At 37.5% G+C, this 27,656-nt stretch overlaps 1 pseudogene; it reads right to left on the bottom strand.

Annotated features, from left to right (window-relative positions):
* The window catches only part of LOC127961741 (C-type mannose receptor 2-like), a 49,340-nt pseudogene extending 24,845 nt beyond the window's left edge, over positions 1–24,495 (bottom strand).
* Between the last annotated feature and the right edge of the window lie 3,161 nt (positions 24,496–27,656).

Genomic DNA, 27,656 nt, shown 5'->3' with positions numbered 1-27,656 from the left:
TTCTGCAGCAGCCGTGGGAGCGCTCTCTGTGTGCCGTGTTGTGAGCCTCGAAACGAGCATAAAAGTTATTAAGCTCATCCGGTAGAGCGGTGACGATGTTCACAGAAGCTGGTTTATTCCCTTTACAGTCTGTGATGTTGTTGATGCCCTGCCACATGCTTCTTAATGGCATCTACGCTAATATTAGTCTGTTTCTCTCTTATTCCGAGGTCACCGTGGCCACCAGATCCAGTCTGTGTCCAGATCAGAGGGTCACTGCAGTGACCCGGATCCAGTACGTATCCAGACCAGATGGTAGATCAGCACCTAGAAAGGACTTCTACTGCCCTGAAAGACAGCGGAGACCAGGACAACTAGAGCCCCAGATACAGATCCCCTTGTAAAGACCTTGTCTCAGAGGAGCACCAGGACAAGACCACACGAAACAGATGATTCTTCTGCACAATCTGACTTTGCTGCAGTCTGGAATTGAACTACTGGTTTCGTCTGGTCAGAGGAGAACTGGCCCCCCAACTGAGCCTGGTTTCTGCCAAGGTTTTTTCTCCATTCTGTCACCGATGGAGTTCCGGTTCCTTGTCGCCATCGCCTCTGGCTTGCTTAGTTGGGGTCACTTCATTTACAGCGATATCGTTGACTTGATTGCAAATAAATGCACAGACACTATTTAACTGAACAGAGATGACATCAATGAATTCAATGATGAACTGCCTTTAGCTGTCAATTTGCATTATTGAGACACTGTTTTCCTAATGAATGTTGTTCAGTTGCTTTGACGCAATGTATTTTGTTTAAAGTGCTATATAAATAAAGGTGACTTGACTTGACTTGATGTGTTGGAAATATTTTGGAGTTTTCGTTCTGAATTTGGCTTTGTTAAAGTCCCCCGTGACAAATGCCACATCTGGGTACGCGGTTTCCTGCTCACTTATATCCCGATACAGTTCATTGAGTGCCTGGTCTGTGTTGGCTTGACGAGGAATGTAAACAGCTGTGAATATGACCGCTGTAAATTCCCTTAGTAGCCAGAATGGTCGACACAGAAGCATATGAAATTCCTGATCGTAGGCTGGTAGTGTAGTGTAGTTCCAGTAGTGTAGGCTGGTACATCACCACAGTTTTCAGTATGCTAATAGTCGAGCCAAAGTTGTTGCATGCAGTGAAGAACAGTTCCGTGGCGTCCTGCATGTCATAAGAACTTCACTTATTCAGGGCGGAGTCATCAGCAAATATGGCGTAATGTTAGGATAAAGACATAGTCTGGCCACATGGACCTTGATCTTATCTATGCTGAACAGTGTGGGGGCAAACACACGGCTTTGCTTCTCTCCATTTATAACTGTGAAAGCTAGATCTCTATCATCAAGCACACAATGCTGTTTTGGAATTGGCATGCTATGCAAATTAATCTTTTAGGGTAACCAAACTTACTCATGATCTTCAAAAGCCCCTCACAACATACGGTATTGAATGCCTTGGTTGAGTCTATGATTGCAGTGTTAAGGTCAGTGTTTCCTGTCACTTCTCTTGAGGTTGTCAGGCAGAAGATATCATGTTTACTGTTCCTCGTTGTCTCCTGAAGTCAGATTGACTCTCGTGGAGTAAACCCTGCACATTGAGTGTTTTTCCTGAGATACTTTGGTGATTAATCTGTTGTGTTTGTAAAGGTGCACTTTGGTGTCATTGAAGTCTTGAGGAGAGTAGCTTGTGCCCACAGTGTTTGGAATATAGTTCTTTCTGCTAATTTTGCAGGCACGACTTAGATCTCAGATAAAATATGCTTATTTTTGCATACAAATACATCCTCATTCATTTGTTTATGTCCAGACCAAATTTAGACATTCAGGCTGGACAATATTTGCATCTCTGATTTGAAACATTGGGATAAACAGTGAGTGTTATTGTATTTATTTACATTTCATTCAGTCTAATATATCAGTTTTATTGCAAAAACAGGAAAGTTACACTGTAACTGCTTCCCCTTTAAAGTCCACGAAGGTGAAAGTTGCTGTTGTTAAATGAGATTATGGTCTTTGATGATTTCCTGTTTGTATTGTGTGTGACAGCTGCCATCAGGTACACAGATATTTCTGACAGACTTTACACACAAATGTAAAATAATTTTGGTTAAACTGTTTATTCATTCATTCATTCAACCTTTATTTTTACAGGCAAGTCATTAAGAACAGGTTCTTATTTACAATGGTGGCCTGACAAGCGGAAGGACCACTTAGGGAAAGGGAAGTAGGGCTAAAATAAATACAGAACATTAGAAACACAGGTTAGCATTTACATAAATACATATTAAAACAACAAACATCATCAATCTATTTACTGTAAAAAAAAAAAATAATAATAATAATAATAAAATACTTAGATAATGATGTACTGAAGCAACTGCATTTGTCTGTGAACAAGTATGATATACTAGTTTTGAAGGATGAAATTAGTTTATCTAGCTTGACAATGTTTTGCAGAGCATTCCAATCGCGAGCGGCAGCAGATTGAAAAGATGTAAGACCAAACCCAGAATTAGTTTTTGGGAATGTTTAGTTGAAGATGAAGTGAGGACCGAGTGTTATATGTGATGGGCTTTGGCTGCAGCAGGTGACCTAAGAAGGGAGGTGAGTGGCCAAGAAGTGTCTTGTAAATGAAGGTGAACCAGTGAATTTTACGGCGATTGTGAAGGGAGGGCCAGTTAACAGATGAATATAAAGCACAGTGGTGTGTATTGAAGGGTGCATTTGTGGCAAACCTGATAGCAGAATGATAAAGAGCATCAAGTTTTGAAAGAGAGGACTTGCAAGCAACCCTGTATATAGTGTCTCCATAGTGTAACATGGGTAGAATGGTCATTTGAATGAGAGTAAGTCTGGCAGAGGTGGTGAATGAAGAGCGGCTTCTGTAAAGGAACCCAAGCTTGTCTTTGACTTTTGATTGAAGCTTTGATATGTGAATGGTGAAAGAAAGTAAAGTTTCCAACTAGATGCCCAAGTAGTTATATACAGTGACTTGTTCTAGAATAGTCCCCTTGCAGGTAGTGATGTTAACTGCAGGAGGAGGCGTAGTACCCTTATGGTAAAACCACATTATATTTGATTTGGAGGTATTGAGAGTGAGTTTGAGATGTGTAAAAGACTGCTGTAGTTGGTCAAAGCTATCTTGCAGGGTAGCTTGAACAGCCTCAGGGGAGGAACCTGTGGCATAAAGGATTGTATCATCAGAATATAAGTGAATGAGTGAATTACCAACTGCCTGGGGAATGTTATTAATATAAATTAAGAATAGTGTAGGGCCAAATATGGAGCCTTGGGGGACACCCCTGGTAACTTGGAGAGAATGGGAGAAGCAGTTTTCAAATCTTACACGTTGAACCCGGTGAGACATATAATTTGAGAACCAAACCAGTGAGTGATCAGTGACACCAATGCTGCTAAGTCTGTGGATGAGTGTATTGTGGTCCACGGAGTCAAAAGCTTTTGCAAGGTCAATGAAAATAGCAGCACAGTGTTGTTTGTCCAGAAGTTTTTCCAGAATTTTAGACACACAAGGCAAGACGGAGATTGGCCTGTAATTGTTTGGGTCAGCCTGTTCACCACCCTTATACAGGGGAAGCACAACTGCTTCTTTCCAAGCAGGTGGAATCTCGGCTGTATGGAGGGAGAGATTAATGAGGGCTGTAAGAGGAGCCGCAATGACAGGGGCAGCTATTTTAATGAAAAAGGCGGCAAGATCATCTGACCCAGCTACTTTATTGGGATCCAGAGCAGTCAATTCCTTCAGGACTTCTCCCACTAAAACAGGCCGAATAGAAAAACTGTGAGAAGGGGCTTAAAGGCTGCAGGTATTAGAAACTGCTGGGACTGTAGCATTAAGGTTTAGTGCATTGGAAACAAAGGCAGAATTTATGAAGTGGTGATTGAATGCTTCAGCCATGGAATTTTTATTAGTGACAACAACAATGTCATCCACTTTTAGGGACAATGGTATGGTCCGGGTTTGTTTTCAAGTTGTTTTACCATATTCCAAAATGCTTTTGGATTCACACCACAAAGTGTGAACTGTTTTTTAAAGAATCCAGCTTTAGACTCCCTTACTGCTTGTGTGGCCTTATTCCTAATTTGGCGAAATAAAAGTTTGTCTTCGACAGAATGTGTCGTACATGCTTTGTTCCAGGCTGTATTTTTTTGCTGAAGCAGAACAGCTAAATCACGATTAATCCATGGGCTTTTGCAGTTTATTATGCATATATTTTTGTTTGGGGCATGTTCGTTGATCACAGCAGTAAGAAGATCTTTAAAAAACAACCATGCATCATTCACGGTGGGAATGAGGTTGACTCTATACCAGTTTACATTGGTCAGATCACGTAAGAAGGCTTGAGCATCAAAATGTTTCAAAATGCATTTAGTAGTGATTACGAGAGGCTGTTTGACAGAAGTTTGTTTCCTAACACAGTCAATGAAACAGTGGTCATGAGGTCATTGCAAAAAACACCTGAAAGGTACATGAGTGGGGTGTTTGTAAAAACAACATCTATCAGTGTAGCCTTGTCACAACTTTTTTGGGTTGTATCTAGTTGGTAGATTTATGATTTGATGAAGGTTTAGGCAGTCAAATTGTTGTACAACATTCTCAGGGGGCTTAAGCATGTCCCAGTTTAGATCGCCAAGTATGATCAACTCTGACCTGGTGAAAGGTGCAATGAAAAGATTAGCCACCACCCCACCCTTAGATGACCTATTCTGCCAAAACAGGTTGTAACCAAGTGACATTTAAGAATTTGTGCTCTGCATTTAACCCATCCGAAGTGCACACACACAGAGCAGTGAATACACACACACTGTGAACACACTCAGAGCAGTGGGCATCCATTTATGCTGCGGCACCCAGGGAGCAGTTGGGGGTTCAATGCCTTGCTCAAGGGCACTTAAGTCATGGTATTGAAGGTGGAGAGAGAACTGTACATGCACCCCCCACCTACAATTCCTGCCGGCCCGGGACTCGAACTCACAACCTTTCAGTTGGGAGACCAACTCTCTAACCATTAGTCCACGACTTCCCTTCGATTTCCCCATAAATGTAGGTCAGGGTAGGGAATAGAGTTACGCAAACATGTCTCAGTGATTACTAAAACATTGTTTGTGCATGAAGTAACGCAAGGTACTGAGAGATATGAGAAAAGTGCGGAAAGGATGCAAAATAGTTTGAGTATATCCATGGTTCAACAGAGGAAGACAAAAAGTCAGCGAAAAGTCCTAATTCCAGAGTGACAGATTATAAATTTGATCTAATTAGCAACATATAGTCATCAGTTTATTTCTCATTTTTTAACAGTGCTAATTTTATTTATTTATTTTTTCCTGCAATGGAGTCACCGTTCCAATCAAACATATTAATGAATTATGATTGAAACCAAGTTGGATTTTATAATTCTGGTGTTAGGAAACAGTCAAAGAAAGAGATGAGATTGCTGGTTGTACAGGAGTTTATTTGAGCTGATGTTTTGACACATTCTTTAATATTTAGTGTAAAATACTTCTAGAGATGTTATACCCAACATTCTCTCCTCAAAGAATAAACATTAGTTCATTTAGCTGAGACGCACAATGTTGGTGCTCACTGATTCATATTCAACAAGTCATTTATAATCTTAAGACACTGTTACATGAAACTCAATATAAGAAAGAGAAGTATCTGCAGTAACATACACAGATCTTTAAAACACAAATGAATTTAATAAACCTCATATCACACACTTCAGTTATTTTATTTGTATCATAATAAATATAAACTAGTATAAATGTATATCTAATTGAGAGTCTATGATGCTCTTTGACCGTCACAAAACTCAATGAAGTAAGAAAAAGACACACACACACACACATGCGCTCAGTGAGCACAATGTTTCTGTATTTTTAACCCTCAGGTGCGACTGCCTGTTGACACAAATATTATTCAAATTATTACTTTACAAAGTGGTGAATGAAAGTTTATAGGGAGTAAACACACAAGCTCTTCTTATCTTGCATAAAGTTCTGTGTTTCCTTTCACTCTTCATAAGTTGTGCAGATGAAGTTGAGTTTGTGAGTCTCAGGAAGACTGATCCAGCGCTGATCTCCTCCAGACTGAACTGCTCCAGATCTCACTGTGTGTTCACAGTCCTCCTCTGATGTGCCGTTCCCTGGAGCCCAGTTCTGATAGCACACAGTATCTCCACTCACCCAGTACCAGATGCCCAAAATACAGGAGTGACGTAAACCCAACCACACCTCCGCAGTAGACGCCAGTTTAACCACGTTCATCACACGACGCTGCATCTCTTCTGAATGAACCGAGACCAGATCCACATGATTCTGTCTGTAGTATCTCAGAGCTTCAGACCACGTCACATTCTCTCGGATCACAATCAGTTCAGGATCTGCAGATAAACCAAGCACAAGCAGAAACTAGAGAGAGACTGATCAAAAACAACATGCAGAACAAACACTGGGGATGAATTTGTCATGTCAGACATGTAGAGTGAACTTTAAGAGATCTGGAGGTGATGATGGAGTGTGTGTGTTTAGTGAAGATCTACTCACCTTCATAACACACAAAAGGATATTGATTGGTGCAAAAGACGTCAAACCATTTTCTCTGAGCATTAAGAGCTGCACAGTTTTCATTTCCTCCATTATTATCAGGTTCACCAGTGTCCCAGTCTCTGAATGAAGAGTTACTCTGATCTGACCACTGCCATGAGTCTCTGAACAGACCGATCCAGATCCATGATTCAGATGAATGATTATCAGTAATGAACTGCTGAACCTGTTGATTCTCGTTCTGGTTCCTCACAATGACCAGATCAATGTGATTCTGTCTGCAGTAACTCTGAGCGTCTCTCCAATTCATCGCCTGATTGACAAAGACAAGTTCTGTGTCTGCTTTAAGAAAAACAGATAAAAACAGATTCATCAATCAGTTTGTTCATTATTCTTAAGATGCTTCATGGTTATCATCAGAAACACATCATTTAAAGATTTTTGATTTTGTGTTGAGATACTGAAAGCTGAATGGATCACAAATTTTATTTGTTTTGAAACATCTACCTAAAAAGACTAATTTCTGACAATAAAAATCTCAAAACAAAATATTGTAATATGGGTAAAAGTCAACACAATAAAATTACTACGATGGTACAAGAACTGAACCAGAGTTTTGTTCGTAAACGTCAAGAAGAGACAGAATTCCAGAAATGCAGAGTTTCACTCCAACCCTAATCAAACACACCAGAACCAGCAAATCAAACTCTTCAGCATCAGCTGATAATCACAAGCTGAAGCAGGTTGGATAGAAACTTCACAGGGCAGTGGACCTCCAGGAGCAGGGTCAAAAACTCTGTGCTTCTTTTTATACATTAATGTTTGTTGCCATTGTAGGGAGATGCACTTACTGTTATTGGAGGAACTGCAAATAAAAGTTAGGGGCGTGCTACATCCCTCAGCATACCATTGTCCACTTTCCATCATAACACATTCTTCTGCACCAAGATTTGGTTGTCCAGGAGCCCAGTTCAGATAGAGCGCAGGTTCACCTGAAGACCAGTGCCATTCATCACGACCCGTCTTCTGCAGCCCAATCCAGATTTTCTGAACACTTCCGTCATTCACACTCTTCTTCAGCTCGTTCGTGTCGTTCATGTTGTCAGCGGTGGCCAGATCTGTGTAATTCTCTCTGCAGTATCTCTGAGCTTCAGTCCAGGTCTTGTTCTCATTTATAAAGTGATACTGACGCTGAACACATTCAGATACGGAGCAGAGAGCTGTGAAAGAGAGACGCTGCTTTAATGCTTTTCATAACAGGATCAAACCTAATGAAACTAGAAATCATGAATAAAACCACAAACACACTCACCAATGAGAAGAAGAATGAAATACAGAGTCTGGCCCATTTCTGAAGATGAAAAAAATGCATTAAAAAAATCGAATACACTCATTTTCATTTTAGAGTAAAACATTATGAAAAAAAAAAAAAAAAATCTTAGCGGCATGACAGGATTCACAACAAGTCAGACAATATTAACTTCTCAAAGTCTAATTCTAGTTAAAGAATGAACTTGTGAGTTATTCTTACTTTAGAGGTTGTGTGTTTCTGTCCTGAGTCTGATGTTTATGTCCTCAGCTTCAAACTGTGTAATGATTATTATATCTGCTCTCATCACTCATTTAGCATCACATTATTTGTTTCCTAGTCTAAAAACCCTATTTCATATTCACTTCCTCTATATTTGTGTATATCTCTTTCCATTCATTTCCATACTTACATCTGACTTACGTCAGTCGGTATCAATCAATATGAAAATGAACCTTATTTAACAGAATTACATACTTATAAACATTATTTAAATTATTTAATAAGAGTTCTGGGCAAAGTGGATTTTAAACGCAGCTTCCAAATTCAATGCTAAATTCAAATCTGTGTTCGCTGGCTGGAGCTGAGCAAGAGATAGACGCGTTCGTATAACGCTTCATGATAACCAATCAGAAAAGATTCTGTTGCGCTTATAAATGCAATGGCCAATCAGAGACATGCAGAATAGTCGCCACTGAAACGCGATGTTTTGTTCACTTGCTCGCTGACTGAATTATTTAGCGAATTCTCTCATCAGAAACAACAAAAGTGCAGATGTGCATAATTTAATGTAAAGTGCTTCAGTGATTGTAATGGGAGTGCCTGAACTCTGGCTAGACTGAATGAAAATGTTCTTTGATAATGTAAATTTTCTTTACTCTCTGTAAAATGAAAGTGTTAAAATAAGTAACTTACAATATTGTTATTAAAATTTACATTAAATGCAAATTCAGTCATATTGAAAATATTTTATGGCACTTAAGTAAAAAGTCGGGGTATTATGTGTAGTTAATAGATAACACTACTTTTCCATATATTGATCAAATAACAATTCCATATATTGATCAAATAACAATCTATAAAGGTGCAAAACGCGTTTACTTTCACGTTTGAGAATCGAGATATTTCCTGATATATTAAGCATGTTTAGAATTGTTTTGAATTAAAGGAAAAATAAATAAAACATAATCCTATATCAGTTATACAGTGCTTTCGTAGCATGACTTATACCCCCCAATGTGCCCCCTCAAAAATCATGAATGCATGACGCCCCTGATCGAGGGGTCTGGTCTTTTTATGTTATTTGACTAAACTTTTATTATATTACAGTATTTATTTATTTTTTAACACGCAGAGTGCCTTAAAAATAATTATCATAACACTGGTAAGGCTTATTCAGGTTTTCTCATTGTCTGAATTATCATTATGAAAATAAAAAACAATTCAGAAAGGAATTAAAATATAATTATATTTTAAATGTGACACAAATATATATTTTTTCTACAATAGCAACAGTGTTTATGACAGCAAGACCACTTTACCCTGTAAACACAATAATATCTCTCTGGAAATAAATTTACAAATATCAATGTCATTATAAAATGAATAATATACCTGCCATCAAAGTGCAGTGTGAAGGAGATGAATAACACATGTAGCCTGTCATTTGTTAACATTGCAAAGGTGTTCAATTTTAGACAACAAGAACTACTACAGTAATAATAATATTAATCACTATATTCCAGTGTATCAGTTTTTTTAATGTTTTGTATCAACATTTAAGGTGGACTTATTGATTAGGTGCAAGAGTAGTACTGATGGTTAAAATAATAGATTAATGTTGAAATAGTAAATTGAGCCTTGTTCCTAGATGGACAGAGAGTGGAAAGTAATAGATCAGATGAAGAGATGGAGATAGAGGAAGAAAAGAGGAAAATGTAAGTGACAGAAAGAGAGCAGGGAACAGCAAGCCAGAAGACAGAGGCTGGTGAGAAAGAGGAAAATGTAGAGGCACAAGTGTTTTCTATAGTTTTTACTATAACCGCTGTTCTTAATTATTCTGTTGAACAGAGAAGAAAAAGCTTCAGTCTGGATCCAGAACACCCGGAGAAGAGATCATGTCAACTTCTCAAAGGACCTCAGATGATGCTAACCCTGAATCAACAACAGAACTAACAAATATTGCTACAAGTGTGATTGCATCATATAATAGTTGCTGTTAAGTGTTCATTGTCTGGTTGACTATGTCTTTCTGAATTTTCTGAAAATTCCTGTCATATGCACATAAACTGACAGCCACCACTTATAAGCTCCTACTAAATATTGTCGAAACAGAATTTTCTATAAAGTTGCTTTACAATGATTTGTATCAAAAATAGCGCTATACAAATAAGCTTGAAATTAATTGAATTAAATATGTGTGGCGGAGGGGGCGGTACAGTTTAAACACATTTGAGTTTGTTGACTATGCCACCCAGGTCACCCGGGAAATAAAAATAACCCCAAAGTTTGTTATTAGGTCACACAGATCCGATTCTCATAAATTAAGGTAGGTGGAAAATGTGGATATCAAAAATACAAAAAGTTTATTGAAACACTGAATTTTAAAATAGGAAAGGCATTTAAAATTGTCTGGTCATGGGGTGCATTCTCTGGCAGCAACGCTCCAATGACCATGAAAAACAAACACACTAAACAAAATTGTAACAAATTCACATTAAAGAAAATAATCAAATAACACTAAATTAATTGAAACAAAACGAATTTACACCAGAAATAAACAAAACATTACACAAAATCAGTTTATACTCTCACCATAAAAAAACAAAACAAAAAAAACAAGAAACAAAATACACTAACTTACAGGGCTGAGGTTACCCACCAGAGTAATCAGCACTAGTTATCCAAAAGCACACTTCTACACACCACACCATAAACTCAGATCACAAACGCACACACTTCAAAAAGTGTCACACGGCAAACGTTGAAGCAGCAGCACCACCACCAAAAAAACATCCTCCACTCATTGGACCCCAGCTCCTGAAAGGAAATCAGAAAAAAAATAAACAAACCTCATAAATGAAAATACATACATATGCAATGATGACAATGTTATTACCCAATATAATAGTTAGTCATGACAGTAAAATTCCCACTGCCTTTCACATCGGCATATTGACGCAATAGTTTTTATTTCAAGCAAAGGAGATCCTGCACATCAAAAAAAAATGACCTAAAGGAGTACCTAAACCAGAAGCAGTACCTAAAAGTGACGCCAAGGGGTCCTGACAAAGCGTCAATACGTGACGGGCTGGGAGTGAGAATGTGTACGTATACTGTACAGCATACTGCTGTAGATCTGTAAAGCCTCAGTTTTTACTGGGAATCACAATATAGTTATTTATTTATGTAGTAGAAACCAGTCAGATTCACCACTTTCTTCAATTCAGCAAGGTAGAGCTTTATGAGGCTCGTTTCTTAGTTATGTTGTGTATAATATTAAAAAAATATATATTAAATATTATTTTTTTTTTTTTTTTTTAGTTTCTCTTATCTGGCAACATTAAAAAAAAAATTAAGGATTACCATGTAATCAAATACTGAAGTCTCTGGGCAAACTGCAGCAGCTAAATAGAACAGTTTCTAGCCCTATTAAGTGAATAGAGTGTCATTCCTGACTTGCGTTTTTCCAGCAGCTTCTAAAAATGATTTTACGACATTTTAATATTACGGTCTGTTTCCCAAAAGCATCATAACTTAATTAGCACTTGAAAATCTTTGTAGATCTACGCCGAGGTGTAGCAATGTCAAGGCAAGCGATTGCCTGGGGCCCCACATTTTGACCATTTGAACAATCGGAAATTATTATTAAGGTTGCGCTGTTGAGGCTTATTTTTTGTCTGTTTGTGAGAGACTTAAAAACAAATGAGCGTAACAACTCACATAAAGAAACTCAGAAGAAACACACTTAGATAAAAATTCTAAATGTTTAGTTTATTCCTAACATGATATAAGTAACATGCCAAAACAAATTAGCTTTTTTAACTGAATATTCTCAAGACACACACAAAAACAAAAACAAAAAAATAAATAAAAATAATGAACATACCTAGGGGCTGTTCAATAAACCAAGATTAGAGTATAAGCCAGGCTTATTTCGGTTAGTCAGGCTTATTTTTGGTAGATTCGGTTTCATAGATCAAACTTAAAAAAGTTCAAACTCAGTTACCCCGGCAACTTATGCTGGCAAATTAACCTGGTCCGGGTCAGGCTAACTGTCGGGCTAAGTCTGATTTCAGGCTTAACGAGCATAACATTTAAACTCACCTGCTGGTATTTCGATGTCATTTTATTTTACTTAACCACTATGAATATATATATATTTTTTTTTTTTTTTTTTTTTTTATAAATAAATAAGGAAATGTAAGTGTAAGAAATTATAAGGTATAAATACACTAAGAAATGTTCAAAACTTGTTTGTTTAATTGGTGAGTTGGGTAATTAATTAAAAGTATAGAGGGAACTGAACTTGTCTCCAAACTTAACCATGGCGTGTTCTTTCATAGATGAGGTGGTGGATGAGGGAGCTATAGTCTTGCGGAGGGCATTTCAAAGAGAGAGAACTTTCAGAGACAGGTCAGACCCATTGGCTTTTAATGACAGCTACCTGTGTGAGTGATATAGATGAGATTGCATATATTTGTAGATTACTAAGCCCATACAGTGCAAATAATACACGCCGCAACAGAGCGCTCACAGTCCCACTGACAGTGTGCATTGCACTTCGCTTTTTTGCCAGTGGAACATTTTTGTACACAGTTGGAGATGCAGAGAATATCAGCAAAGCATCAGTTTGCCGCTCTGTACGAACTGTGTACCTTTCTTTAATAAGACTACTCAATGTGTTCATCACATTCCCTGGCCACAAAGCTATTCGTACCATTAAACATGCCTTTTATGGAATAGCTGGTAAGTTAAAATAACTATAAAACATGGAAATATATTTTTGACTGTTGATTTTACATGGGACATATTTAAAACAAAAAAATTTCCTAAGTTTCCCAAATTTTATCGGTGCATTGGACTGCACCCATGTAAATATTAAGTGTCCGTCTGGTCCACATGAAGCAGACTTTGTGAATAGGAAATCAGTACACAGCATCAATGTACAGGTACGGTCCCACTGAGATGATATTGAAGGCTATGCTCTAGCACCCTAACACCTAGAGTGTTCTGTACTAAGCTGGGCACCAGTGTTTATTTCATTGCAATTAAAATGTAGTGACCTACAGGTTTAATTTGTTTTAGATGATTAGTGATGCAGATTGCATCATCAAAAATGTAGAGCCCAAATGGCCAGGCTCTGTGCATGACTCCAGAATCTTTAGAGCCTCATCTCTCTACCAGCAACTAGCAAGAGGTATGCTAGTAATCACTTAAATCGCAAAAAGTCTTTAAAAAAAAAAACCAACAAAAAAAATCTATTTATATTCATTCCATCTATGCAGGAGAATTCTCAGGAGTTTTGCTGGGAGACAAGGGATACCCATGCCTGCCTTACCTCTTGACTCCCTATCAGGAGCCCCAGACAGAGGCACAGCACCGCTACAACATTGCCCATGCACGCACAAGAGGTCGTATAGAGATGGCATTTGGGCTGATAAAGTCAAGGTTTCAGTGCCTGAAGCAGTAACTCCACCTAGGGCATGTGACATTGTAGTTGCTTGTGTAGTGCTCCATAACATTCCTTGTCTGAGGAGAGAGAGGCAACCGAAGATTGTTGAAGAGGAAGACTGGGGCAATGAAGCAGTATTGGAAGAAAACGAAACAGACAGACTTATACGAGACTCATAAGCAAACAGATATTTTGCTTAATATGGTCTAAATTATGTGTAGCCTTTAAAATTGCCCACTGGCCCCTCAACTTTCTCCTTAGGCAAGGCAATGCAACGCAAGGCAAGTTTATTTATATAGCACATTTCGTACACAATGGTAATTCAAAGTGCTTTACATAAAAGAAAGTAAAATAATCATGAAGAAGAAAATACAAATAAAACAAGCAATTTTAAAACTTTTAAAATTATTAAAACATTTAAAAACAGTTAGAAAATGATAAGAAAAATAAAAAATATATAAAACAGTGAAAATATAGTGCAATCAGTTCGGACATTGCACAGTGCTCATTCAATAAATGCACAGCTAAACAGATGAGTTTTAAGTCTAAATTTAAACGTGACTAGTGTTTTAGCACATCTGATCTCTTCTGGAAGCTGATTCCAACTGCGGGCAGCATAGTAACTAAAGGCAGACTCCCCTTGTTTTGTGTGAACCCTTGGTATTTCTAACTGACTCGATCCTAGTGATCTGAGTGCTCTGTTAGGCTTATATTCAGTGAGCATATCTGCAATATATTTCGGTCCAAGGTCATTTAGTGAATTATATACGAGTAAAAGTACTTTAAAATCAATCAGTGTAAGGACCTAAGGACTGGTGTGTTATGCTCAGATTCTCTGGTTCTAGTCAGAATCCTGGCAGCAGTGTTCTGGATGAGCTGCAGCTGTCTAATGGTCTTTTTGGGAAGGCCAGTGAGGAGCCCATTACAATAGTCCACCCTGCTGGTGATGAAGGCATGAACAAGTTTCTCAAAGTCTTGGCTGGAAACAAAACATCTAATTCTTGCAATGTTTTTTAAATGATAGTATGCTGATTTAGTTACTGCTTTGACATGACTACTGAAACTAAGGTCTGTCTCCAGAATCACTCCAGAATCAATTTTAGTTGTTTGAGCCCTAGAGTTAAGGTATGCATTCACCTTGAACACTTAATCTTTGTTTCCAAATGCAATGACTTCAGTTTTTTCCTTATTTAACTGAAGATAGTTCTGGTACATCCAACTATTAATTTAATCAATGCATTGGCAGAGGGAGTCAATGGGGCTGTAGTCATTTGGAGATAAGGCTAGGTAAATCTGGGAATCATCATCATAGCTGTGATAGGCAATTTGGTTCTTTCTCATTATTTGACTTAGTGGGAGCATATACAGGCTAAACAAGAGCGGTGCAAGAATTGAGCCTTGTGGGACTCCGCATGTCATGGACGTCCACTTAGACTTATGCTCTCCTAGACTCACACAATAGCCTCTCCCTTCTAAGTATGATCTGAACCATTTGAGTACCATCCCAGAAAGCCCGACCCAGTTTTCCAGTCTCTCTAGTAGTATGTTATGATCGACAGTGTCAAACGCAGCACTGAGGTCTAGCAATACCAGCACCGATATTTTGCCAGAGTCACAATTTAAGCGAATATCGTTTATTATCTTAATGAATGCTGTCTCTGTGCTGTGATGCGGTCGGAAACCAGATTGAAAATTGTCCAGGTATCCATTTGAGTTTAAGTATTTGTTCAGCTGATTAAAAACTACCTTTTCTATAATTTTGCCTATAAAAGGAAGATTAGATATTGGTCTAAAATTGCTCAAAATTGTGTTCTCAAGATTGGTCTTTTTCAGGAGGGGCTTAACAACTGCAGTTTTTTAGGAGTTTGGAAACGTCCCAGAAAGAAGTGAGGCATTCACCACTTCTAAGAGATCTGCTTTGAAGCAGTCAAGCACACTTTTGAAAAAAGATGTGGGAAGTGTGTCAAGACAACAGGTTGACGATTTTAGTTGCTGCACTAGGTCTTCCAGAATTTTGCTATCAATTGTTTCAAAAATAGACAAAGTATCATTTTGATATTTTGGCGAATCTGTCTGACCTCTGCATTACTTGACTATTATTGGAGCAATATCATCAATAACATTCTTAACTTTTGAGTTGAAGGAATCAAGGAGAATATCAACAGAGTCTGCAGAAATGCTTGGTGTTAAAGAAATAGCCTCCATAAATAATACACTTGTGTTCTCGTTAATGCATCTCCTTCTTACAGAGACAGATCTAGATTCAGTGGTAGCAGAGATCAATATATCAAAGAAAATACAGAAGTTATCAGATAGTGCTATGTCCTTAATAACAATGGATGAAATGTTTAGACTCCTACTGATGATTAGATCCAGAGTGTGTCCACCTTTGTGTGTGGGTCCATGCACATGCTGAATCAGGTCAAAAGTGTTTAGAACCGTTATCATTTCTTTTGTAGTTTTGTTTTCTGCATTATCTATGTGAATATTAAAATCCCCTGCAGTAGCAAACCAGTCAAACTCTGAGGAAATCATTGATAACATTTCTGTGACATCTTCAACAAAGGTTGGAGAGTATTTTGGAGGCAAAATAATAATAAATAATAATAAACAAAATGCGTGGAGCACCTTTCAGCACAATCCCTAGATATCCAAAAGACAAGTACTGACCAAATGACACTTGCTTGCATTGATAGACATCTTTAAATAGTGCAGCTACACCCCCACCTCTCCTAACAGTCCTGAAGACACTCATGTAAGTGAAGTTAGGAGGGGCTGCTTCATTGAGGACTGTTGCACTGCAGTTGTCTTCAAGCCATGTTTCGTTTAGAAACATAAAATGTGTGAGGACCCTCGTCATGATGATGAGTTGATTTTCAAAAACAGATCTACTTTTTTGCAAGTTGTCTTTTGCTGCACATTCAAGGCAATTGTTCTTAGAATTACATATTTATTTGTTGTACCAGGTTGATAATAGTTGCTTTATTTCACTATTTTGTTCTTCTTGATGTGTTTTTTTACTTGATGTTATTTACATTTCTCAAATTTTACTCACTGATTACAGTGTATACAGTGTTGCAGTAGTGTGTCTCTATTAATTGTTCTGGCAGCTATGGATTCAAAAGTAATTTTCCCATATTTATACACATCACAAAATATATCACAGACTATATATTGAAATGTCCGTTTTTTTCCAATATTGTGCAGCCCTATTGGTAATTAATATTGTTATTTAAATATAACTCATAAGATATTGGAAATAAAGTTGCAAATGGACTTTGCTTTTTCATTTTAAATTTGCGTTTCGATTATGTCACAATTTTGTGTCCACATATGGAAAACAGTTGAAAAGTACAATCTACAGTTCCTTTTTAAATAAGTCCGGAATATCCATCCATAGGCTTGATTACAAAAGTGACAAATGGTGCCATACATAGAAATCATCTGGGGCCCGTTCTTCGTACGTCGCTTATTACATCCGAGATCAAATGACACATCCAAGATGATATCATTTGGCTAATCATGATCCGGCTAATTGGGTTCTTCAAACCCACCTGTTGTGTATGATTAGTATCGCTGGATTGAGTTATCTGAGATAATTGCACGTTCATGTGTTGTCTTAAAAGGGGATATGTATCGATACTCGAAACCATGATCAGCAGTGCAGCGATTGGCTGGTGGCAAGACGGCAACGTAATGACGTCATATAATTTAAAATTACACCCGGCGAAAAACTTGACAAATTTCTCGACTTTTATAAGGAAACAGCCAAGCAAACAAAACTACATAAATGTTATAATAGATACATGAAAGAGATAATAGATACATGTTTTTATTTTATTATAATTTTTTTTCATGATTCCCAATTATTTAGATTCGCAATTAATAATAGTTGTGCAGTCTTTAGATTTTTATTTAAATGTAGAAGTTATCTATTCATTTCATTTTATATTTGGACAGATTTGTTACGTGACAGCATTAATGAAAGGTTCTTAAGGGTCAATATCATGTTATCTGCATCTCCTGCACTCCATCAAGCCTCTCTTATAATAGCAGTCATTACTCAAAATAATGCACGACTCTATTATCTGTGTAGCATGTGTGTAAGACTCTATTACAATTATGAAGTAATAATTTTATGACAAATAAATATTTCAGTGAGTAAAACTGGCTGTGTCTATAGTAGGCTGTTATCGACTACACAGCATTTTTATATTATTTTTTATAATTTTTTTAGTGATTATTATTTTAAATTATTATCCCTGGATCAGTATGATACTCTTGTAATAAAGTAGCGGTGGTAGCAGACATATTTTGAGTATCAGTTCTGGTTGAAAAGAAGTGATCTAATCCTGTTTACATGAAATAAGCTGCTCCCGAGCATGTTTAAGCTTACGGACCTGTTGCTATGACAGCAGCTCCGGGATGAGCTTCGAAGAACCAAGTGATCCAAGATCACGCCAAATCATCAACATTCAAATCCAGCTAGCGACGTACAAAGAACAGGCCCCAGGTCTGTGGTTAAATGTTGACTTTATCTCATCTCTCCTCATTTGTGTTTTCCTTTGCTGCCCGCTCATGACGTCAATGAACAACAAAGCGTTTCTGTGTAAAATCCTGAAACAGATGAACTTAACCATGAAGTATTAAGTCATACATGTATATTATTATTTTTTTTAAATTCTGGGGTTCAGACACCAACAGAACCTTTTTGTGTTTTTGATTCATCCCTAAAAGTAAGATTACCCCTTAACTGTCACTCACGTTTTTGAACATATACTTTATAGTGCACGATCCAAACTTAAATGTGTATAATTCATGAATGAAAACATTTTGTAACATGATATTGATGTACCGTTTACATGGTAATGCAATGTCTGATTTTAAAATGGGTTTTAAAGGATGAATTTTGTGATTTAAAGTTTTCAGTCGATATATCATTTCTGATGATTTCTGAAATGTGATAGAGAAAAAGGCAACAAGGAAGTCTTTTTTTTTTTTAAACCAAGGTCAAAACTCCTGTTATAATGTAGATTTTTGAGTGTGCAGTCTTGTCATAAATTAATCTTTTACTTTACCTACGTAATATTAAAAAAAAAAAAAAAAAAACATTGCTAAATTATATATTTTGGAGTCTTAAGGCCCGTTCACACCAAGCACGATAACTATAAAGATAACGATAAAGATATAGTTCTAAAAATCGTTTTTAATATTAAAGAATAGCAGAGTCCACACTACAACTATAACGATAAAGGCATAGAGAAACGGTATCGTTGGAATCATTTTCAGAACGATTTTCAGAACGATACAAACATTGACATCCAATCAGAATCCATCCTGCTGTAACGAGCTCGAGGATTTAAAGCGGCAGACGCACATGCGCTCAGGATAAACAGACGATATAATTAGCTGGTGTGGACGCTAATATCGTTATCTTTATAGTTATCTTTGTAGTTATCATTCTTGGTGTGAACGGGGCTTTAGACCTTTCCAACGATGTATAGTTTGACAAGATTAGATTAGATTTAATTGTAATATAGTGACGTAACCTAGGTGTCCCGTGTTCGGGACGGGGTGACAGTAAAATGTAAAAAAGTTTTCAGAAACCAGGAGCATAACCATGATGGGAGTTTTGAGTTGACAAAACCAAACCAATCCAACTAGACTTTGTTAGTATCATGATAGTGATCATCATCTGCTCAATCTTTGATCCTGAGTTCATGGAGACAAACACAAGATATTGTATACCCTACCTTCACCTCTTCCTTTTTAACAATAACCCTGAATTCATTCTGCTGAGAAACACAGAGCTCACACAATCTCAGGCAAAAAGTATTTACTAAAGTTACTGTACATTTATAATACATAAAATAGTTAAACATAAGATAGAGGTAGCCACACCATCGTACCCAAAAAACAAACAAACAAAAAACACTCAAAAAGCATATTATACACTTCCGTCACATTGATTAATTTACTTTTACTTTGATTAGAGCACATTTTCTCATTATAACACTAAAAGAAAACATTACAACAATTTATCTAATGATATAAAGATGATGTGCTTATGGACCCCTAATAAAATTAAACTGGCAGATGAATGTCTCAAAATTCTGCCGTTACTGAATAAAACACAAAAGTACATTTTGAAAGAGTTTGTAAAAGCAAACACATTAAAAACAGCAGTTCTAACTGTAAGTCCTTAACCAACCTCCACCTACACAGATTCATCCACCTGGAGAAATACAGACCATCTACACTTCACAGCTCAGTAATATATTACTGAAAGATTGCATGAACTATGTATATAACATTATCTGTAGAAAAATAGTACACGAATTTAACCTTCACACCTGGAAAGAGGAAGATAAAGGAAGTAAACATGCAGGCATTCACATGTTCTTTACTCTTTCTAAGTTGTGCAGATGAAGTTGAGTTTGTGAGTCTCAGGAAGACTGATCCAGCGCTGATCTCCTCCAGACTGAACTGCTCCAGATCTCACTGTGTGTTCACAGTCCTCCTCTGATGTGCCGTTCCCTGGAGCCCTGTTCTGATAGCACACGGTATCTCCACTCACCCAGAACCAGATGCCCACAGTGCAGGAGTGACGTTAACCCAACCACACATCCGCAGTAGACGCACGTTTAACCACGTTCATCACACGACGCTGCATCTCTTCTGAATGAACCGAGACCAGATCCACATGATTCTGTCTGCAGTATCTCAGAGCTTCAGACCACGTCACATTCTCTCTGATCACAATCAGTTCAGGATCTGCAGATAAACCAAGCACAAGCAGAAACTAGAGAGAGACTGATCAAAAACAACATGCAGAACAAACACTGGGGATGAATTTGTCATGTCAGACATGTAGAGTGAACTTTAAGAGATCTGGAGGTGATGATGGTGTCAGAATCCTGCCCTGCCATTAACAGGGTCTGACCTATCTTTGTTTAATGTGTTTCTGTTTATTTTGTGCCTGAGCACATGGTTGTGTATTTGTTTATGTTGGCCGTGTGCTCTTCTTGTCCTGCCTACTCATTTTCAATCACAACACCCCCTTGTTTAGTTCTTGTTTGTCTAATTGTGTTCACCTGATCCTTGTGTGCTCTGCTCCCTTTATATTATGCTCATTTCCCTCTGGTCTTTGCTGGTTTATTTTGTGTGTGCAGTCTCTAGCTTGCATATTTAGTCTTTTTATACTCTTTATTCAGTATATTGCATCTTGTCTAGTTCTCTCTTTTTTTTCTAGTTTTTGTTTGTTTCTGTCTGTAGTCTAGTTCCAGTCTTTAGTTTTTATTTTAGTTCTCATATTTATTTATTTATTTATTTTTTTTTTCATTATCGTAGCTGCTTTTTTTTTTTTTTTTTTTTTTTTTTTTTGGTAGTTCTAGTTATTCCTAGCTTCTTCCAATTGTTATCCTTTTGTTTTCATTTAGGTCCAGTCTTTTTTTTTTTTTTTTTTGTAGTATTTTATTTTTTGTTTAAGTTTTCTTTTCTCCCTAGGCATTGGTTTGCTTTTGATCTGTCTATCTCTTGTCTCTCCTGTTTTATTGTCTGGGTTGGTCCTCCCTGGTCGCTGGTTCTTCTGACCTGACAGGCATCTTGGTGCTTCAAGAGTTCCCATCAACAGGGTCGGTCAAGCCTGTGGTTCCTTGAGCTTTTACCAGGTCTCCTTTTGCCTTTTCCTTTTGCCTTGTGAGCTTGTGATATATATGTATATGCAGTTACTATGGCTACAAGAATGATGATTTGTGGTGTTATTGTTAAAACCTTGGGTAATTTTCGTAAGGGAACCTGAGGAAAAAAAACTTTCACAGGAATGTGCCTGAAAGTGATAAACAGGCCTCATTTTTACCTAAGTGTCTTATGATTTTTTTTTTTAATATATGTTAAAAATGTATGAGGTGTGCATTGTAGCTGACACCTAAATGAACACATTACAATTGTTTAATGACTGCAAGTCTTTCTCAAATGCTACTGAGCTTCAAATTTGTGTTTGAGCCCATGTAAAAAAGTAGCACAATTTACATATGATTTACAGTTTATTTTAAGAAATATCAAACATTCAATTCAACTGTGCATTATAGCTGACACCTATATGAACCATTACATTTGTTTTTATGGCTGTAAGTCATTCTCCTCAAATGCTACTGACGTTAGAAAAGTGTATACCAATATCACATGTAACTTTAGAGACGGTGCCTAAATTTGAGACTGTCCAACATCAAGCCAACTTCGTTTTTTCATAGTTTTCTTTTTTCTAGGCCGGATTGCTGATGTCCTTTAACCGGGCATTGATGTCCATCCATCAAGTATGAACATTCAGCCGCAAACATGAGGTGCAAGCGGTCGTGAGCGCGGATGGAAGAATGGTTCTTTTATTGAGCAGCTGGGATGGTGCCCCCACTGGGAGTTGGTGCCCTACGCAGACTGCGTATAGGGAGCGGCGGTACTGCTGTCATATTTCGCACAAGTCGCAACCATGCATGCCGTATTGTGATGGTGAATGGCACATTGCACTGCGTGCAGCCGCAGACCAATCGGTGTTAACGTCATACCACCGGGTCCGCGAGACCTTTTCTTTTTATATCATACACACACCGTCCCGATTGGCCTGCACACACTACTTAAAACATTTATTTAGAAAGAAATTATAAATAAAATTAAGTATCGATACTTTGCAGAAAATATCAATACCAAAACAGAACCTTCTGAGTGTCGATATATCGATACTGCAGCATCGATGTGCACATTCCTAGTTCTCACTCTTGTTTATAAACTCTTCTCCCTGTTAATTCGGTATCTAGGTCCTCCCTTGCCAAACCATGACCGATGGAGTGTGTGTTGTGAAGATCTACTCACTTTCATAACACACAAAAGGATATTGATTGGTGCAAGAGACGTCATTCCATTTCCCCTGAGCATTCAGTTCAACAGCTGTACAGTTTTCATTTCCTCCATTATTATCAGGTTCACGAGTGTCCCAGTCTCTGAATGAAGAGTCACTCTGATCTGACCACTGCCATGAGTCTCTGAACAGACCGATCCAGATCCATGATCCAGATAAATATCTGTCACTAATGAACTGCTGAACCTGTTGATTCTCGTTCTGGTTCCTCACACTGATCAGATCAATGTGATTCTGTCTGCAGTAACTCTGAGCGGCTCTCCAACTCTTCAGCTGATCGACAAAGACAAGTTCTGTGATTGCTTTAAGAAAAACAGATGAAAACAGATTCATCAATCAGTTTGTTCATTATTCTTAAATACTTCATGGTTATCATCAGAAACACATCATTTAAATACTTATTTTGTGTTGAGATACTGAAAGCTGAATGTATCTCACAGCTCACAGTGTTCAGGTGTTTATCACAGACTCTGAAGCTAGTGATCACAAATTTGTATTTGTTTTGAAACATCTACTTAAAAAGACTCATTTCTGAGAGTAAAAATCTCAAAACAAAATATTGTAATATGGGTAAAAGTGAACACAATAAAATTACATCGATAAGACAAGAACTGAACCAGAGTTTTGTTCGTAAACATCAAGAAGAGACAGAATTCCATTCAGTAGTGTCCAAAACTGATGACCGGAGGTGCTATTAGTTATTAATGACCCTACATGTTTGATTAAACCATTAAAATTATATTGTTTTATATTTTTCAAAATATAAAACCATTATATATATATATATATATATATATATATAGCATGCAAGCGCAAGGTTGGGGGTTCGATTCCCCGGGAACACATGATATGTAAAAATTAAGTACTACTAAATGCATGAATATAATTTAATATATTTATATATATAAGGTTGCAAAATATTTAACACAGTTTAAATAATATTTGAATAAAGGGTTATGTTGATTTCCTACACCAGACATCCCTGTTGACCCCTGCTATAGGCAATTAAATAATTGCTAAATTTATAAAGAAGTTATGAATTATTTAAGGTTGCAAAATATTTAACACAGTTTAAATAATATTTGAATACAGGGTTATGTTGATTTCCTACACCAGACATCCCTGTTGACCCCTGCTATAGGCAATTAAATAATTGCTAAATTTATAAAGAAATTATGAATTATTCTCTCTCTCTCCAGGCCAACATTAGTTTGTCTCTACAGAAACTGACTTCAGCTTGTTTATATGTATGACCACATTAAAATGTAGAAGCGATTAGTATTGTGTCAGAACGGTGTACAGCAGTGGACAACATCTGTTCTGGAGAGCCACAGTCCTGCAGAGTTTCACTCCAACCCTAATCAAACACCCCAGAACCAGCAAATCAAGCTCTTCAGGATCAGCTGATAATCACAAGCTGAAGCAGGTTGGATAGAAACTTCACAGGGCAGTGGAGTCCAGGAGCAGGGTCGAAAACTCTGTGCTTCTTTTTATACATTAATGTTTGTTGCCATTGTAGGGAGATGCACTTACTGTTATTGGAGGAATTGCAAATAAAAGTTAGGGACGTGCTACATATCACATCATGCCATTGTCCATTTGCATTCTTAACACATTCTTCTGCACCAAGATTTGGTTTTTTATGTCCCCAGTTCAGATAGAGCACAGGTTCACCTGAAGACCAGTGCCATTCATCACAATGTGTCTTCTGCAGCCCAATCCAGATATTCTGAACACTTCCATCATTCACACTCTTCTTCAGCTCGTTCGTGTCGTTCATGTTGTCAGCGGTGGCCAGATCTGTGTAATTCTCTCTGCAGTATCTCTGAGCTTCAGTCCAGGTCTTCCTCTCATTTATAAAGTGATACTGACGCTGAACACATTCAGATACGGAGCAGAGAGCTGTGAAAGAGAGACGCTGCTTTAATGCTTTTCATAACAAATGAAACTAGAAATCATGAATAAAACCACAAACACACTCACCAATGAGAAGAAGAATGAAATACAGAGTCTGGTCCATTTTTTGAAGATGAAAACTACTTGAAAAACACAAAATGCATTGGATATTGAAATCTAGGAATAAAACGTGAACATGTAATTATAAAAAAAGCAGCATTTACGATTATTAAACTAACAAGTCTAATCCTATTTAAGAATAAATTATGAGTTATTCTTACTTTAGAGGTCATGATTTCTTTCCTGAGTCTGATGTTTCTGTCTGCAGCTTCAAACAGATGACTATTTTATCTGCTTTCGTCACTCATTTAGCATCACATTATTTGTTTACTACTCTAAAAACCCCTATTTCATGTTTTACTTCCTCTATATTTGTGTATTTGCCCACTTCTTTCCCCTAATTTGCATACTGACATCTGTGTCAGTCACAGTTCTTTACATCTCAGTCTATACGAATATAATTCTGAAGTTGTAATACACCCAGTGTTCATTTAGGCTAACTTAAGTGTTTTCATGCAATGAATACAGTTATTCTATTATCCACAGGTTCATCAGCTGGCACACCATTAGTCTATACACTGTAAGTTGGAAAAGCCTCTGCTAAAACCATAAATTTAATTGAATTTAATTTAAAGGGGGGGGGGGGGGGTGAAATGCTATTTCATGCATACTGAGTTTTTTTACACTGTTAAAGAGTTGGATTCCCATGCTAAACATGGACAAAGTTTCAAAAATTAAATTGTACATTTGAAGGAGTATTTCTGTTCCAAAAATACTCCTTCCGGTTTGTCACAAGTTTCGGAAAGTTTTTTTCGAGTATGGCTCTGTGTGATGTTAGATGGAGCGGAATTTCCTTATATGAGTCCTGAGGGCACGTTTGCCGGAAGAGCGCGCGCTCCCGTATAGCAGAGCAGAGAGAGGCTGTGCACAGACAATCACTGATCAGAGCGAGAGCGTCGCGAAATGTCACAAAAGAAGTGTGTTTTTGGTTGCCAGGGCAAGACAACCCTGCACAGATTACCAAAGAAAAAACAGCATTAAGGGACCAGTGGATGGAGTTTATTTTTACAGAGCATCAACAGAGTTGTGCAAGTGTTTGTGTTTGTTCCCTGCATTTCTAAAATGCTTGTTTTACAAACAAAGCCCAGTTTGACGACGGATTTGCGTATCGTTTATTTCTTAAGGATGATGCAGTCCCAACGAAAAAGGGTCACGATTCTGTGTTGGAACCACAGGCGGTGAGTAAAACTGCTTAAAATACCTCTGCCTCCTTGTTAGTGCGTCCGCCTCCCATCGGAGACCCGGGTTCGAGCCCTGCTCGGAGCGAGTCCTTGCTGCTGCTGCTCTCGTTCAGTTTCAGCCTTCACAGCTGTCACAGCTTCCAAACGCTGTCAACGCAACTGGCGCTCGTGATTCTTTAGCTCCGCCCACACGTCACGCCTCCAGGCGCTCGTGTTTTTCCGGGAAAAATCGGTACAGACTATCTTTCTCTTATGAATATAATAAAACTAAATATTTTTTGGAGTTATGAAGGATGCAGTACTACTCTATAGGTACTCAAGATTAACATGATATTGAGTGAAAACGAGCATTTCACCCCCCCTTTAAATCAATGACAACGCTGCCTGCAGAACCATTTAGTACATATCATATCTGCACACCTTTCACAAGGCACAAAGTGATGGAGGAGCATCAGTGCTTTCATGCCATTGCCAGAATCCCACGAGTAATAGGCCTTATTGACTGGACACATATCCTTATCGCCAACCCATCAGCACTCACTTTGATTATTTTCATAAGATCTCATGACTCCAGATGAATCGACTCTTTCTGAAGTGCTTCTTTTATAATGAACACAGCTTTTTTCACAGATGATGCAGTGAAGCACCCCTGCAGGGGGAGTAATCAATTCTTGAGACATCTATCAGTCTTGGGAAAAGTTACTTTTAAAAGTAATGCATTACAATATTGCATTACTCCATCAAAAAAGTAACTAATTACATTACTTAGTTACTTTTTATGGAAAGTATTTACTTTTGCATTACTATTTAAATCTGGACAGGACTTGTTTGTTTTTCAAATAAAGAAGTTATAATTTTGGCAAATATAAATACCTTTTTACACCAATAGTGAAATGAATACGTCTCATGTTGAAGGGAACGTAACTTTGCATCTTTACAGTAGAATGCAGAAGAACAAATTTCAACACACTTGAAATGTGTGTGTAGAGTAATCTTTGCTTATTAGTATGGTTGAACTGGATCATCAAAGGTCAGAAGCAAAGACATTGGTTTATAGAATGGGATTAAATACATAAAATATATTTGTGTTGCTAAACATTTAATTATTGCAGGTTTGTGTCATATTCCGAGCTGCATTATTTGTATAAATTGTGAGGAATACTGAATCTGTGTTTGTGTGTGTGTGTGTGTGTGTTAATGAGATTAATTAATGCATATCCATATTTATTTTTGAACTACAGTAACAGATTGTTCTCAACATGTGGACAGGAGTGCTGTCAATCAATAAATTGGAATAAAAAAGTAACTCAGATATTGTTTTTGTAAAGTAAAAAGTAATGTGTTACTTTACTACTTACTTTAAAAAAGTAATCTGATTATGCAACTTGCATTACATGTAATGCGTTCAACACTGCCATTGATATAAACTAATTCAGCACCACTGTCATGGACAGCACCTGTAACTTCACATGTAAGAATGTTGACCTTAAGCAGCGTCTTAAGGTATAGTTCGGGGAACATGCCTAGAAAAGGTAGACATTTAGAGTCTTTGTAGTGCACTAATACAGTAGAGTCAGGGTTTGGGTAGAGGGATGAGGCGAGGACTCAATGATGCAGAGAGAAGGGCTATTTAATAGTAATACAAATAAAACAAACAAACAAAAACTACCCCATGGGGAAAAACAGACAAACTTGACTGGCAAGGCAAGGCACAATATACACAGACAAATATTCAACAACGAACTAGCCACCAGACTGCAAACACAAGGACAATAAATAGGGAGCTAATGAGGATGGTAACGAGTGGGAACACATGTGGGGAAAATTACTTCAATAATCAGGTAACAAGATGGGTGGGGTCAAGACAATTGACGAGAGCACATGGCAAATAGGAAAGAAGACAAAAGCCATGTGCACACAAAACAAATACAAGCACATGGCAAATCACAAACCATGTGCTTGAATTAGACACAAACACTCAGCC

This window comes from Carassius gibelio, chromosome B7, assembly GCF_023724105.1.
Source record: "Carassius gibelio isolate Cgi1373 ecotype wild population from Czech Republic chromosome B7, carGib1.2-hapl.c, whole genome shotgun sequence".
Classification (NCBI taxonomy): domain Eukaryota; kingdom Metazoa; phylum Chordata; class Actinopteri; order Cypriniformes; family Cyprinidae; genus Carassius; species Carassius gibelio.
Note: the sequence above shows the minus strand (reverse complement) of the source record. Positions and strands in the feature narration are given on the sequence as shown.